This window comes from Capra hircus, chromosome 2, assembly GCF_001704415.2.
Source record: "Capra hircus breed San Clemente chromosome 2, ASM170441v1, whole genome shotgun sequence".
Classification (NCBI taxonomy): Eukaryota; Metazoa; Chordata; class Mammalia; order Artiodactyla; family Bovidae; genus Capra; species Capra hircus.
This window is the reverse complement of record NC_030809.1, coordinates 6,367,143-6,383,924: the sequence shown is the minus strand read 5'-3', so window position 1 is coordinate 6,383,924 and position 16,782 is coordinate 6,367,143.

Here is a 16,782-nt window from a genome sequence, read left to right as displayed (position 1 = left end):
AGATATAATTGATGTATAACATTGTGTAAACTTAAGGTATGCAGTGTCTTGATTGGATACACTAATATATTGTGAAAAGATTATCACCTAGCATTAGCTAATACCTCCATCTCATCATATAAATACCATTTTGTGGGCCTTTTGATAATGAGCAAATCCTTGTGAAATTATAGTCAAAACTAATGCTGGAAACAGCAATATAAGGAAATAGAAATATAGGAACAAGTCATTCTGGTTCCACGTCCTGTGTTCTTTCTAGTATTCCACAGGTTCTTTTTATACCAAATTATATGTGTAATTTGTTGAGCAATTAAGAATAATGGGGGAAAAAAAAGAACTAGTAGATAATCTTGGGCTTCCCTGGTGGCTCAGTGATAAAGAATCAACTTGCCAATGCAGGAGACACAGGTTCAATCCCTGGGTCAGGAAGATAACCTGGAGAAAATGGCAGCCCACTCCAATATTCTTGCTTGAAAAATCTCACGGGCAGAAGAGTCTGGCAGGCTACAATCCATGGGATCGCAAAGAATTGGAGATGACTTGGTGACTAAACAATCTTTCCCTAAAGAAGAAAACTAGTTGGTAAGGACCTAACCTGCCTCTTGAGAAATCTGTATGCAAGTCAGGAAGCAACAGTTAGAACTGGACATGGAACAACAGACTGGTTCCAAATAGGAAAAGGCGTATGTCAAGGCTGTATGTTGTCACCCTGCTTATTTAATTTATATGCAGAGTACATCATGAGAAACGGTGGACTGGAAGAAACAAGCTGGAGTCAAGATGGCCGGGAGAAATATCAATAACCTCAGATATGCAGATGACACCACCTTTATGGCAGAAAGTGAAGAGGAGCTAAAAAGCCTCTTGATGAAAGTGAAAGAGGAGAGCAAAAAAGTTGGCTTAAAGCTCAACATTCAGAAAATGAAGGTCATGGCATCTGGTCCCATCAGTTCATGGGAAATAGATGGGGAAACAGTAGAAACAGTGTCAGACTATTTTTGGGGGCTCCAAAATCACTGCAGATGGTGACTGCAGCCATGAAATTAAAAGACGCTTACTCCTTGGAAGAAAAGTTATGACCAACCTAGATAGTATATTCAAAAGCAGAGACATTACTTTGCTGACTAAGGTCCGCCTAGTCAAGGCTATGGTTTTTCCTGTGGTCATGTATGGATGTGAGAGTTGGACTGTGAAGAAGGCTGAGCGCCGAAGAATTGATGCTTCTGAACTGTGGTGTTGGAGAAGACTCTTGAAGGTCCCTTGGACTGCAAGGAGATCCAACCAGTCCATTTTGAAGGAGATCAACCCTGGGATTTCTTTGGAAGGAATGATGCTAAAGCTGAAGCTCCAGTACTTTGGACACCTCATGAAGTGTCGACTCATTGGAAAAGACTCTGATGCTGGGAGAGATTGGGGGCAGGAGGAGAAGGGGACGACCGAGGATGAGATGGCTGGATGGCATCACTGACTCGATGGACGTGAGTCTGAGTGAACTCCGGGAGATGGTGATAGACAGGGAGGCCTGGCGTGCTGTGATTCATGGGGTCGCAAAGAGTCGACACGACTGAGCTACTGAACTGAACTGAACTGAAGGACATGGTTACACTATTCTCAGTTCTGTCCACTAGGTGGCACTATTTTCACAGGTAATAGGTCTTCATCTACATCCTTTTATGAGTAGAGCATATTTATGAAACTGTCAGCTCACAGAAAAGATTTTTTTAAATGTCAAAGACTTTAAATTTGGTTTTTACCTTGACAGTCACTGTTTTGAGCTCTGTGTATAAAGGAATGAGCATAAGCCTTGAAGAAGTTTTTCCATTGTATATTCCGCTAGCCCTTAGGACTTGAGTGATAAACCCTACATTCAAAACCTGTCAGCTTTAGCTTCTGTTTTGGGGATATTGGACTTCCTGGCTTAAAAAAAAAAAAAACTCTTGTTAAATTCTACCCCACAATAGATTTATTTTATTTTATTTTATTTTGCATAAACATCTCAGAAAAATAGCAGCCAATTTTAAAACATCAAAAGGCAGTAGTGATTTTATGTTTTTCAAAAATTCGTTTGGGTTCCTAGAACTTCCCTGGCAATCCAGCGGTTAAGACTCTGTGCTTCTTACGAAGGGGGATGCAGGTTCAATCCATAGTCAGGGAACTAGGATCCCACATGCTGTGCAGTACACTAAAAAAAAAAAAAAAAAAAAAAAAATCCTTCGGTTTATTTTGACCCCAAAATATATTTCAATAATTTCAGCCCGATTTAACCAAAATCTGCCTCAATAAACTCTCAAGGACAGAAATGGGAAAGGGAATCAGCTTAGGAAGAACACTGAAGATTCTTTCCCTTTTTCTCTTTTCCCAACCATCTTTTCTCTCACACTTTTTTTTTTTTCTTTGCTGGTCTCATGATATACATTTTCATTCCAACGTTTTATTATGAAATTTTCAAACTTAGGGAAAAGTTGAAAGACTACAGTGACTATGCCTATACCAACCACCAGGCTTCTGCAGTTAATTTACTGTGCTCGCTTCTGTCCGTTCCTCCATCAGTCCATCTTATTTCTGTGATCCATTTCAAAGTAAGTTGCAGACATCAGTAAACAACCTCCCAAGTAATTCTGCGTGTGATAGACCTTTCAGTTCATCTGCCAACATGAATCTTCTGGGTTTGCAACAGCTTTTCTATGAAAAACGCTGTGTACTTTTAATGAAGTTTAGTGGAAGTTTTTTTTTTTTTTTACTTGATGGAGCTTAGGTTCTTAACTGTTTGCCTTGGTCGTGCCAAGCATTGTAACATTTCTTGCAATATGAAATAGACACTTTCTCGGCAGACCTCTCCCTGGGCCCCATGGAGAATGGTCAAGGACTGGGTAGTCATTCAGTGGTGACCATGTTAGCTTCATTGTCTTCCGCTGGGCAAAGTCATCAGTAACCGTCCCCACCCTTCACACCCCCATGGCGTGGCTTCTCCCACCTGCTGTGTTTTTTGGGAGAAGCTTTTTGTTCCTTCCCACATGGATTAGGGAACAATGTCAGTTTCCAGAGCAAGAGTGTGTTGCTATGGGAACCTAAAGTTATTTGGAGTTGCAAAATGGCAGCAAGCAATCAGTGACACAACCTGAAACGCTCCATAATTGTCCCTGGGGAATAACAGGGTGAACCGTTTTATTCTTAGAAGAGGGAGCTTCTGTGCTTTTGTCCTTGGGGCTGCTTCTGGAGAAGTGGTGGGTTGTGAGAAGGTCGCTCCAGGTAGCTTAGATAGACTCCCAGTTTCCCTGGTATGTGTCCCTTAGGTAGGATGTCTACTGTGAGCTGCAGTTTTCTGCAGTGTCAGTCTAGAGTTGGGAGGGAGCTTGGCAATAATCGGAAGTTGTTTGATTCTCTGAAACAGAGGATGCATGCACATTTGGGGGAAAACCCTATACTTAAGGGAACAACAGTGAGGGGGATGTCTGCACACACAGTTTTGGATTTCCTGTGCCTGCCTTTTATGTGACTCGCACATTCACATGTTACACGTGGACACACCTTAACATTTTAATCTACATGCAATGCTCAGGATAACCTGTGACTTGTGCTATTACAATGCAGTATAATTATTAACCTACAGTCCAAAAAAGGTGAGGCGTTTCAAAAGATAATGCATTTTCAAGAAGATAGTTTTATTCTAATGTATTAATAGTTTAAAACAAAAACGTTTTATGAACTCAGACCCTTTTTTGGTCCATACCCCGAAGTATACAGGATCTTAGTCCCTGACCAGGGACTGAACCCTCACCCCCTGCAATGAAAGGCAGCGTCTTAACCACTGGACTGCTAGGGAAGTCCCAAAGATGGTTGTGAACTTAGAGGTGGAGTAGGAGATGAAATCAGAAAGATAAGAAGTGTGAAGTCCATCGGCAATATAAGGGGGTTGCAAGAATGTTTGAGAGAAATGGAAAGTCAGGAGGATTTCCAGCAGAAATAGGATCTTACTCCACGGGTTTTCTGTTCCTTGAAAATGAGCAACTTGTGCCAAAAAACAAAATAGGAATTCCCTGGTGGTCAAGTGGAGAGGACTCTGCACTCACTGTTCCTTCCTGGCTTGCTCTTTGCACAGATGCCTGCAAACTGGTCTCTATCAAGCCTGTGCTTCTCCACAATAAGGCCGTTTCTAACCCTTGATGGGTTTCCCAGGTGGCGCTAGTGATAAAGAACCCGCCTTCCAATGCAGGAGACGTAAGAGACACGGGTTCCCTCCCTGGGTTGGGGAGATCCCCTGGAGGAGGGCATGGCAACCCACTTCAGTATTCTTGCCTGGAGGAGCCTATGGACAGAGGAGGCTGATGGAGTCCATAGGGTCACAAACAGTTGGACACAACTGAGCAACTAACATCAGTTCAGTTCAGTTGCTCAGTCATCTCTGACTCTGCCACCGCGTGGACTGCAGTACACCAGGCTTCCCTGTCCATCCCCAACTCCTGGAGCCGGCTGAAACTCTGACACAGGCAACGCTACTTAACACGGCAGCCTGGCCTGACTTGCCGTGCTTTTGTGCTTCTGCTCCCCGATGCCCTGTCTACTCTTTCTGCCTCACTTATCACCACTTAACGGATAAGATATTTACTTCGTAATTATGGACATTGTTTATTGTCTGTCTCCTTCTGCTAGAGCATAAGCTTCCTAAAGGCAGGGATCTTGGTCTCTTTGGCCCACTGAACATCTAGAATGTGTCTGGCACAAAGGTTCCCACATATTTGCTGATAAATATACATTTATTTATTTTTACCTGACTTGAATAAATTTTGATTACATGGAAAATTAGTTTTTTTCTCAGCAATGATGAATAAATGGCTACTGAAGATTTAGGATCTTGAAGAACCTCTGAATTATTTCAGAGTTTCAGTTATGTTCCTTAGAGGTGTTTACCAAGCCAAGAAAGTGGCGTTAGACCCTAGAGATATTTTTAGCACTGTGCAGTGAAATAAAAGGTTTCTGGTCAACTATGCTTGTTATAGTTTATTTTCATATAATTTTGAACTTACAGAAAAATTTCAAGTTAGTACAAGGAACTCCCTGTAGCCTTATCCAGATTTACCAATTTTTACATCTTATCTCATTTGCTTTATCTTTGCCTCTCTCTGAATGTGTGGTTTCTAAAACTTAAGAGTATATTGAATGTTATGCAACAGCCTGGACGGGAGGGTAGTTTGGGAGAGAAGGGATACATATATATGTATGGCTAAGTCCCTTTGCTGTCCACCTGAAACCATAACAACATTGTTAACCAGCTATATTCCAATATAAAATGAAAAGCTTTTTATTTTAAAGAGTTCAGTTTAGTCGCTCAGTTTTGTCCGACTCTTTGCAACCCCATGAACCTCAGCACGCCTGGCCTCCCTGTCCATTACCAACTCCTGGAGTCCACCCAAATCTATGTCCATTGAGTCATCCCCTTCTCCTCCTGCCCTCAATCTTTCCCAGCATCAGGGTCTTTTCCAATGAGTCAGCTCTCTGCATCAGGTGGCCAAAGTATTGGAGTTTCTGTTTCAACATCAGTCCTCCCAATGAACACCAAGGACTGATCTCCTTTAGGAGATTGTTGGCAATTTGATCTCTGGTTCCTCTGCCTTTTCTAAAACCAGCTTGAACATCTGGAAGTTCACAGATCACGTATTGCTGAAGCCTGGCTTGGAGAATTTTAAGCGTTACTTTACTAGCGTGTGAGATGAGTGCAATTGTGCAGTAGTTTGAGCATTCTTTGGCATTGCCTTTCTTTGGGATTGGAATGAAAACTGACCTTTTCCAGTCCTGTGGCCACTGCTGAGTTTTCCAAATTTGCTGGCATATTGCTGGCAATTTTAAAGAGTGAATTGTCACAATATTGTAAAGTAATTATCCTTCAATTAAAATGAATAAATTTTAGAAGAGTAAGTTGTAGGTGTTGTATCTGTATAACCATAACTATTTCATGTGTATCTTTTGAGAGCAGACATTTGCTTGCATAACCACAGCAAAACTGAGAAGTCAAGAAGTTGAACATTGGGACTTCCCTGGCAGTCTGGGTGGTTAAGACTCTGAGCTTCCAATGCTGGGAGTGCATGTTTGATCCCTGGCCAGGAAACTAGGGTCACACATGCCACGCAGTGCATCCCCCACCCCAGAAAAAGGTGAACATTGATAGAATACTATTATTAAATCCACAGCCCATTTTCAGTTTCATCAGCCACTCCAATAATGTCCTATAGCTATTTTCCCCCAATCTTGGATTCAAGCCACTGTCACGTGTTGCGTTATTAGACTGTTTTCATCTGAAATTGTCCCTCAACCTTTCTTTGTGGAGTTTTTGAAGAGTACAAGCCAGTTGTTTTTATAGTTTGTTCCTCAGTTTGAGATGGTCTTAATGTTTCCTTAGGATTGGGTTCGGGTCGTACGTGCCTGCCTTTTTAGCAGAAGTACCACATAAGTGAGCTCAGGTCCTTCATGCATCATATCAGGAGGCATATTTGTGGGTTTGTCTCAGCGTTGCTGTTAGCTTCAATAACTCAGTTAAGATGCTGTCTGCTGGATTCCTCCCTTGTAAAGTTACTATTTTCCACTTTGACATTAATAAGTCGTTTGTGGGGATATTCACTGAGACGAAGTTCCTCATTGACCTTTCATCCACTAGTTTTAGCATTATTGCTTTATATAGTCTGCTATAAGGAAGACTTAGAGGAAGGAAGGAAGTCGACTTCCTTATGGGAAGGACAGAAGTCGACTTCCTTATAGGAAGGAAGTCTGTAGGTAGGCTACTATAAGGAAGAAGTTTTCCATCTCCTCTATTCATTTATCAGTATGGACTCACGGATTCTTATTTTATTCTATGGTTTATAATCCATTACTACCATGCTTTATTTTACTGCTCAAACTATCCCAGACTTCCGACCAGCCATTTGCCTTGAAAACGATTTTACATGAACCATATAGTCTTCAAGCAGGATTTCTTAAGAGGAAATGGGTCCTAATTGAAAAGGTAGAATTTAGGTTACCGGAAGGTAGAAATAGTTAGGTAAGGAAAACCACTTTGGAAAATTTACAATGACAAGAACACCCTATACACTGAAATGTGTCAAAATAGCAAGGAAAATAGCAGTCACCAGCAGCGATCAGAGCAGTTTCAGTACAGCAGGTGAAGATGGGTGTATCTTTATTCTAAAGAAGAAAGAGAAAAATGTTGCTTGAACTAAAGAGTCGTTTCTGCCCTATAGCTGTGGGCAAGGGCAGCCTATGGAAGTGATGGGAGTAGTTCGATGGCTGACCATAAAATCAGAATGTCAATGTTGGAAAGAACCTTAAAGCCATTTAGTTTAGCTGTTCTTAATCTCTTTGAGGATACATCTCAGTATTTGATGAAAGCTGTGAACAATTTCTCTTTCAAAATGCACATACAATATTAGGTACAAATGTATTTACCTAAACATTCAGAAATTATTCTGTCGATTATAAAAAATAATCTTCAGAAAAGGGGGGTTCTGAAATTTATTCATGGATCCTAGGCCTACTCAATTAATTTCACTTTTCCATAAACTTGCAATTTAAAGAAGAAAGTGATTTTTTACACTCTTAGACCAAACAGAAGTGTGATCTCTTTCACTATGAGGGCACCTACAGCTAGATTTTGTTTTACTCTGATGCTTCTCTGAAGGTTCAACTATCAGTGATCAGCCATCAGCCAAGAGTTTATGTATTCAGCCAGGAAGGACCATCTCAGAGTCTTTCCTTTCCCCTCCCAGTGAAAAAGAACTGCGATGCCTACCTCAAATTGTTAACATATTAAAGAATCGTCTTGAACTGCAGGCTTTTGATGTCACTGCTCTCTTTCCCCTCCTCTTTGGCCATGCCACACAGTGTGGAATCTTAGTTCCCCACAACAAGGGATCTAACCTGCGCCTGCTGCATTGGAAACACGGAATCCTAACCACTGGACCACCAGGGAAGTCCCTAGTTACCGCTTTTGATATGACTAACACTTTTAAAGAAACAGAAGTTAATGCTTTCACAGCTCTCCCAGTAAACCCAACGAAGAGCGTTCCCCACCTTATAGGTACATTGGTAAGTTTACTTCCTGGCAAGTCCCAAATCCCAAAGACATTTGGAGGACTCAAGAAGAGAGGAATTTACCTAAACTTAAAGCCCAATCTGAGATTCCTTTTGAAAATTTGAAACAAATTGTAAAGATCTGGTAAATGAGCATTCTCACTGCACCTGTGTACATAATCAAGCCAAACTGAATGAGACCAATTTTATTCTGTGATCAAGAATAATCTTTCTTTTAAATTACATTTTTTAGTAAAGGAGGTATATAAGTTTCCTATTGCTGCTGTAGCAAACTATCACAAACTTGGTATCTTAAAACAACATAGATGTATTACCCTACAGGTCTGGAAGTCAGAAGCTCCAAAATGGGTTTCACGGGGCTAAAATCAGGTTGTCAGTAGAACTGTGTTCCTTCTGGAGGCTCTGGAGGAAAAGTCATTTCCTTGCCTGTTCCAGGTTCCAGAGTCTGCCTGCATTCCTTGGCTCGTGGTCCCCTTCCATCTTCAAAGCCAGCAACGGCTGTCGAGTCTTTCTCATGATGCCAGCTCTGTGTTCTGACTCTTTGGCCTCCTTCTTCCATGTTTAAGAACCCCTTATGGGGACGTCCGTAGTTGTCCAATAGCTCAGACTCGGAGCTCCCAATGCAGACGGCCCAAGTTTGATTCCTTGTCGGGGAACTGTTTTCCATAAACTGAAACTAAAGATTCCACATGCAGCAACTAAGACCTGGGGCAACCAAATAAATAAAAATGCTTTTTCAAAAGAAAAAAGAACACTTGGGATTACACGGGACTCACCCACACAATCCAGGGTAGCCTTCTCATCTCAGAATCATCTGATTAACAACTTTAATTCCCCTCTGCTGTTACACAATATACCTATTCACAGGTTCCAGGGATTAGAACATGCACATGTATGGAGCAGGGGGATTATTCTGCCTATCAAATTGAGAGACTATAGAGAAAAACTTATGCTTCAGTGGAAAACAGTATTGTCTAGAGCAAGCGTTGGCAAAATATTGTATATTGAGCAAATCTGATAACCACCTGCTTTCATATCCCTTGAGTGGATTTTACATTTTCAAAGGGTTGAAAAAAATTAAAAGAATATTTTGTGACATGTGAAAACTATATGCTATTCCAGTTTTACTGCCCTGAATTGGGTTTTATTGGATCACAGCAGGCTTACTGGGGTCTTATCTACAGCTATTTTCACACCTGAAGAACAGAATTGAATAGTTGAAACAAGACCATATGGCCCACAAAGTCTAAAATATTTACTACCTGGCCATTAACAGTAAAAGCTGACGCTGGTCTGGCACACAGCTTTCCATGCTGTCTAGCTGGAAATTCTAGCTTTTTATTGCCTTTGAACTACTTTATAGCTCTGTAAATTGTGGAGAACAGAGAGCAAAGTAAAATAGTTCTGGTCTATCAACATGCAAGTTCTGTCTGGCCAACACTCCGTGGACTTTATTCCTTCCCTGTGGAAGAGGCTGGTTTGTCTTCCATTTGGGCATTTATGTCAATATTCCTGATCAATAAATGTGTCCTTTGGATTCTCCTTTAAACTAGTTGTAACATCTTACCAGTTCCTTCACTGATAATGAGTTAAATGAAATCTCTAACGTTTTCATTTTATACCTAGATGCCCATTATGATTTTACCCTTTTTTGGAAATAACCCTTTAATAATAATCCTTTAACTCTTCAATGAGAGATGCAAAGATGCATGAGACCCAGTCTCAGCCCCTCCAAATCCAGGCTCTGCCTGGCCCCTGCTTTGGCCCTAGAGTTTTCAAAGTTTCCAGAGATTCCACAGAAATCATTCTGCTTTGGGCCTATTTCAGGATATAGCTGGGCTTCCCAGGTGGTGCTAGAGGTAAAGAATCCGTCTGCCCAGGTAGGAGACTTAAGAGATGTGGGTTCGATCCGTGGGTCAGGAAGATCCCCCAGAGAAGGGAATGGCTATCCACTTCAGTATTCTGGCTTGGAGAATCCCATGGACAGAGGAGACTTGTAGGCTATATTACATACAGTCCATGGGGTCTCAAAGAGTGGGATACAGCTGAGCATCTGAGCACGGTGATATAGCCGACACCAGGACTCGAGGGCCTACAGGGGAGGCACACAGGCACGGACAGAGACTATTAATCTTTTGGCTGAGCCGCACGGCACGTGGGATCCATCCTGGCTCCTCGACCATGGAACGAACCCGTGCCCCCGGCATTGGCAGTGCGGCATCTTAACCACCGGACCGTCCGCAAAGTCCCCCAGGAGAGGGTTATTTTGGACGATCTTGAAGATCCTTTTGGACCACTGCAGCCAAACCGGAGTGCTCTCAGACTATTGCCATTTGGGGAAGAAGTCTTCAGCTTGGCACAGCACACTGAGAAACCTCGTGTCTTGTTTAACACACTTCGGTGGTTTCCCATTGCTGCTTAAAACATGTTTGCCTTGACTTATGAAGCCTTGCCTGGCCTGGCTCCTACTTCCCCTTGCTCCAGCCTCTTCTCTTCTGAGCTCCAGTCACTCTGGTCTTTCTCAAGCCTGTGCTCCCCCAGACCCCAGAGTGTTTGCCAGTGCTATTCTTTCTGTCTGAATGATCTTTTTCTCACTCCCATTACAGCCTCCTGGCTCTTTACCTTGTTAATTTCTACTTCTCTTTCAAGCCTTAGCTCTTCCCTGACCTCTTGAGCCTGAGGTGACCATTTCCCCTGTGATATCCTGTGTAACACCTCACGTATGTGCGCTCATTCCGTCGTGTCGGACTCTGTGCGACTCTATGGACTGTAGCCCACCAGGCTCCTCTGTCCATGGGATTTCCCAGGCAAGAATACTGGAGCGGGTCGTCATTTCCTTCTCCAGGGACTCTTCCTGAGCCAGGGATCCAACCCGAGTTTCTTGCAGCTCCTGCACTGGCAGGCGGATTCCTTACCATTGTGCCACCTGGGAATCCCAGGGAAACCCTGGCCTAGCACGAAACTTGGCCCAAAGGAGGGGCTCTCTGGATGTTTGATGAGTGAGTGAATGAGAGCAGGCCATCCAGCTTTCTGAGTGTGTTCCTTTTGAATGCACCCCAAAACGATCCCAAAGATATTATTTGAGGCTTGAGTGTTGAAAAGCGGGGAGAACAAACCTGTAGGACTGGACCTAGATGATTGCCTGGTGTTTCTGGAATGTAAGTAGATGTATTGGGACATACTGGAGAGGGCCTCCCCTGCGTGAGGATTCTGGGGCATGTTCTGACATGTGAAAGCCAGGAAACCCTGTGCCAGCAACACCAGAAGAGAAATCAATCCTCACAGCAACTGTAAAAGTGCCTGGAAAAAGGCCAGAGCCCTGGGGAATTTGGGAAGGGAAGCAGCTGGGGGACACTGAGGGAGAAGAGGCTGGGGGGACTTTGCCTTCCATCCCAGCCCTCAGGAAAGCTCAGCGCCCCAAGGCTACGGCACCACCAAGGGCCCCTCACGCTAGCGCATCTTGACAGCTATCTTACCTTTACCCCCATCCCCTCAACATCTAATCTGCCTCCAGCTCAGATCCTTGCCCTGAAAAACCTTAAATTCCATGTGGTCGTCCCATACTGGGTCTCTTTGTCCCACATACGGTCCCCTCTTTCCCGTGTGACTGCCAAAGGGTGATGTCACATCTCTTTGGCTCAGACCACCCTCTCCCCCTTGCAAACAGAGCTCCACAGCAGACACTGAACGAGCCTCAGGATGATCATGATGGCGGCTCACATCTGTACTCACTTGCGAGTCACCCAGGACCTCATTTTAATTCTTTGAGCCCATTTGGCAGATAAAGGGACAGATTCAGAGAACGAGGGCTGTGGGAGGGTCAAGTAAGTGATAAGGACAGGACTTCATTCTGAATCAAAATTGTATACTCGTAGGACTTCCCCAGTAGCCCAGTGGCTAAGACTTTGCACTCTCAGTGCAGGGGGCCAGGGTTTGATCCCTGGTCAGGGAACTAGATCCTGCATACTGCAACTAAAGATCTTGCACGCCTCAAAAAAGATGGAAGATCCTGAGTGCTGCAACCTAGGCCTGGTGCAGCCAAATTAAAAAAAAAAAAAAGAGTTATGCTGCCTAGCACATAATGTGGACAAGGAGATGGCAACCCACTCCAGTATTCTTGCTTGGAAAATCCCATGGACAGAGGAGCCTTGGCAGGCTACACTCCATGGGGTCACAAAGAGTCAGACACAACTGAGCAACTTCACTAGCACATAATGGGTATGTGTATGGAATAAAATATGAGCACATGGATTAAGATACGATTACTTATACCATCACTCACTTCACAAGTGAGGAAACTGAGGCCTAGAAGGTTAAATTGCCTTGATAGCAAAACTAGGACTTGGATTTGGAACTTCTGGTTCTAGCTCAAAGCTAAGAAAGGCTACAAGACTTCGGATCCTTAAGTCGAAGCCTAAAGGTCTAGAGATTTCCTCTCCATACCAAACTTCTTTCTCGTATAGTAGAGCTGGGACACATGAACTTTTAAAGAGGTTTCTGTCTAAAACGGCAATTGTTTCAAAGAGTTTAATAAAGTTATGTTTGAGAAAGCAACCCAAGTGTCCACTGATAGATGAATGGATAAGCAATATGTAGTGTATACGTACAATGGGATAACGCAGCCCTCTTCTGTGGGAGGACAGAGGTTGGGGCTGGATATATCCTGGAAAGTGGCCTAGAATAGGTTTTCCCCAAATCGATTTTTTTGGGCTCCATACTTCATTCATTCTAAATGCAGCAAAGACTAAACAAAAGCCCCATCATAGTGTTGTGCTTGGGAGAGAAGGTAAGGAATAAAGCAGCATTAAAGGTGAATTCAAGGCTGTATATTGTTATCCTGCTTATTGAACTTCTATGCAGAGTACATCATGAGAAACGCTGGGCTGGAGGAAGCACAAGCTAGAATCAAGATTGCCAGGAGAAATATCAATAACCCCAGATATGCAGATGACACCACCCTTATGGCAGAAAGTGAAGAACTAAAGAGCCTCTTGATGAAAGTGAAAGAGGAGAGTGAAAAAGTTGGCTTAAAGCTCAACATTCAGAAAACTAAGCGAGACAGCAAAAGAGACACAGATGTCAAGAACAGACTTTTGGACTCTGCGGGAGAGGGAAAGGGTGGGATGATTTGGGAGAATGGCATTGAAACATGTATACTATCATGTAAGAAACGAATCGCTAGTCTAGGTTCGATACAGGATATAGGATGCTTGGGGCTGGTGCACTGGGATGACCCAGAGAGATGATATGGGGAGAGTGGTGGGAGGGGGGTTCAGGGTTGGGGACTCATGTAGACCTGTGGTGGATTCATGTCAATGTATGGCAAAACCAATACAGTATTGTAAAGTAAAAAAAAAAACAAAACACACACACACACACACAAAACTAAGATCGTGGCATCTGGTCCCATCACTTCATGGCAAATAAATGGGGAAACAGTGGAAACAATGACTGACTTTATTTTTCTGGGCTCCAAAATCACTGAAGATGGTGATTACAGCCATGAAATTAAAAGATGCTTGTTCCTTGGAAGGAAAGCTATGACCAAACTAGACAGCATATTAAAAAGCAGAGACATTACTTTGCCAATAAAAGTCTGTCTAGTCAAAGCTATGGTTTTTCCAGTAGTCATGTATGGATCTGAGAGTTGGAGTATAAAGAAAGCTGAGCACAGAAGAATTGATGCTTTTGAACTGTGGTGTTGGAGAAGACTCTTGCAAGTCCCTTGGACTGCAAGGAGATCCAACCAGTCCATCCGAAAGGAGATCAGTCCTGGGTGTTCATTGGAAGGACTGATGTTGAAACTGAAACTCCAATACTTTGGCCACCTGATGCAGAGAGCTGACTCATTGGAAAAGACCCTGATGCTAGGAAAGATTGAGGGCAGGAGGAGAAGGGGACGACAGAGGATTAGATGGTTGGATGGCATCACCAACTCAATGGACATGGGTTTGAGTGGACTCTGGGAGTTGGTGATGGACAGGGAGGCCTGGCATGCTGCAGTTCATGGGGTCGCAAAGAGTTGGACACGACTGAGCGACTGAACTGAACTGATACTCCATTTAAAGCTATTATGGGGGGGACTCCCTTGGTGGTCCACTGGCTAAGGCTGCACTCCCAATGCAGGGGCCCCAGGCTTGATCCCTGGTCAGGGAACTAGATCCCACACACCACAGCTAAGACTCAGTGCATTCAAATAAGTAAATAACTTTTTTTAAGTTATTACAGGGAGTTCCCTGGTGGTCCAGTGGTTAGGACTCTGAACTGTCACTGTAGAGGGCCCCGGTCCAATCCCTGATTGAGGGACTAAAATCTCACAAGCCATGTGGGGTGGCTATAAATAAAGAAATAAAGTTCTTATAAAATGTGGCTATATTTCCCTGTGCTACATATTTTTTAAAAATATATCCTTGTTGCTTATTTATTTCCTTTCCTTAAAAATGGTCCCGGGGTGGGGTTCAGGACATACTGCTCCCAACTATGGCACCTTGGCATACTGAATATTTTAAGCTGAAGGATTTGAGAAAATACCGGCAGCAGGAAGGTCATTCTGACCTCCTTCCCTAACCCTTCTTCCCTGAAAGATTCTCCCATAAAACCCTCAATAAGAGTTGCCCTCTCTCTACCCAGAGGAAAGGAGAATCCTTCTCTCTGAAGAAAAAGGGATGCAAAGAAGAATCCTAACAAACTGGCATTGCCAGATATCCCCGGCCGTATTTCTACGCAGGTTTTCCCTGGTGGCTAAGGGGTTAAAAAAAAAATCCCCCTGCTAATGCAGAAGACATGGGTTCGATCCCTAGGCCAGGAAGATCCCCTGGAAAAGGAAATGGCAACCCACTCAAGTATCCTTCCCTGGGAAGTCCCATGAACAGAGGAGCCTCGTGGGCTACAGTCCATGGGGTCGCAAAAAGAGTTGGGCACGACTGAGCGACTAACACACAACAGCAGCAGTTTCTACACAGCCGCCCACTATTTGTCAAGCCTCACATGAATAGACGTAGGTCTCTCCCTACACATATTGCCTCTGCCTCGGGCTCACCTGGTTCTGCTCCTCGGCCTCAGTTTCCACTCATGGAAAATGGGCCTCTCTAGGTTCCCTTCTGCTTTTAACAGTCCATATAAGTCTATGAAAGTCTTTGCCAAACTGAAAAGAACATTAAGAACTTGAGTCTGACAGCCCATCTGAACGCCTCCCCCCTCAGCAGCAAAATGTATTTCTGTCTTGGCATCTAAAATGGAAGCTTAATTGCTGATGAGCAGCTGACAACTGGTAAAGGGGTTGGGGTGGATTAGGAGAGCTCAATCTACAATGGCCATCAGATGTTGCTCTCAAAAGTTGAGAGTGAAGCCGGGGGCCTGCGGGCGGTGAGGAGAACGCCTGCCTGGCCGGGAACCTGCGGGCCCTGGGAACGGCAGCCCCGTCCTCCCCAGCTTCCCGGCAAGAAGTGACAGCAGAGACAACGTGTGCCCCTTAGAGGGCACTTGCTGTGCCCGCTCCCCCCGCACACATTATCTCATGTATTGCTCCTGAGGACCCTATGGTCATACCTAATGACGAATATCATTTATTGAGAAAATAATTGCACCAGCTCGATGCTGAGCTTTTCGTGTAAAATAGCTCATTTCATCTTCTTACCTCTGTGAGGTAGATACTATTATTATACCCAAATTACAGATGGGAAGGGGCTTCCCTGGTGGCTCAGCTGGTAAAGAATCCCCCTGCAATGTAGGAGACTCCGGTTGGATTCCTGGGTTGGGAAGATCCCCTGGAGAAGGGAAAGGCTACCCACTCCAGGATTCTGGCCTGGAGAATTCCACAGACGGTATAGTCCATGGGGTCGCAAAGGGTCAGAGATGACTGAGCGACTTTCACTTATAGATGGGAAACTAAGGCACAGTTGCCCAAGTCGAGTGTAAGTGGACCTGGGGCCTGTATCAATTAATCTGGCTCCAGCATCCATGCTTTTATCTTCTATACACTTAAAAGGTTTTTTTTTTTTGGTCTTGCAGTGAGGCTTGTGGGATCTTAGTTCCCAGACCAGGGATTGAACCTGTGCCCTCAGCAGTGAAAGCTCTGAGTCCTAACCACTGGACTGCCAGGGAATTCCCAACACAGATAGCTTCGATAACAATTATTACAGATTCACTTTATCTTAAAATAACTGATTCTAAAGAGACAGCAAATTCTTAGTTCACAAGAGGACACAGCAATGTAATTGCAAGGATAAATAGTGACAGCTAATATTTTTGAGCATTTCCATCCCACCCACCATTCTAAGCAGGGTATGTGCATTATCACTTTGAATCCTTACAATCACACTGTAAGGTAACTGGTATGATTAAACCCATTTTTCAGCTGAGTTCACTGCTATCCTCTTCACTTCTGTCCTCTGCTCTCTTTCAGGATTGTTCTGAAGGAGGTGCTATCATTATTATTTCCATTTCATGAATGATGAAACTGAGGTCCAGAGAGGTCAAGGACTGAAGGCTGCATAGCATTTAAGTGACTGAACCAGGATTCAGTCCCGGGTTGATGGGTTTTCAAAGCCCACGTGGTTCACCATCACCCGCATTACCTCTCTGGGGAGGTTACCAAGGGGACGTGGTGTTCCCAGCTCTGTGCTGGGAGCAGCTGGGAAAACACAAGCAGGAGAGAGAAGCTGTGGAAGTGCTGTCAGGCAGGACACACCTGTCTTTGCTCTG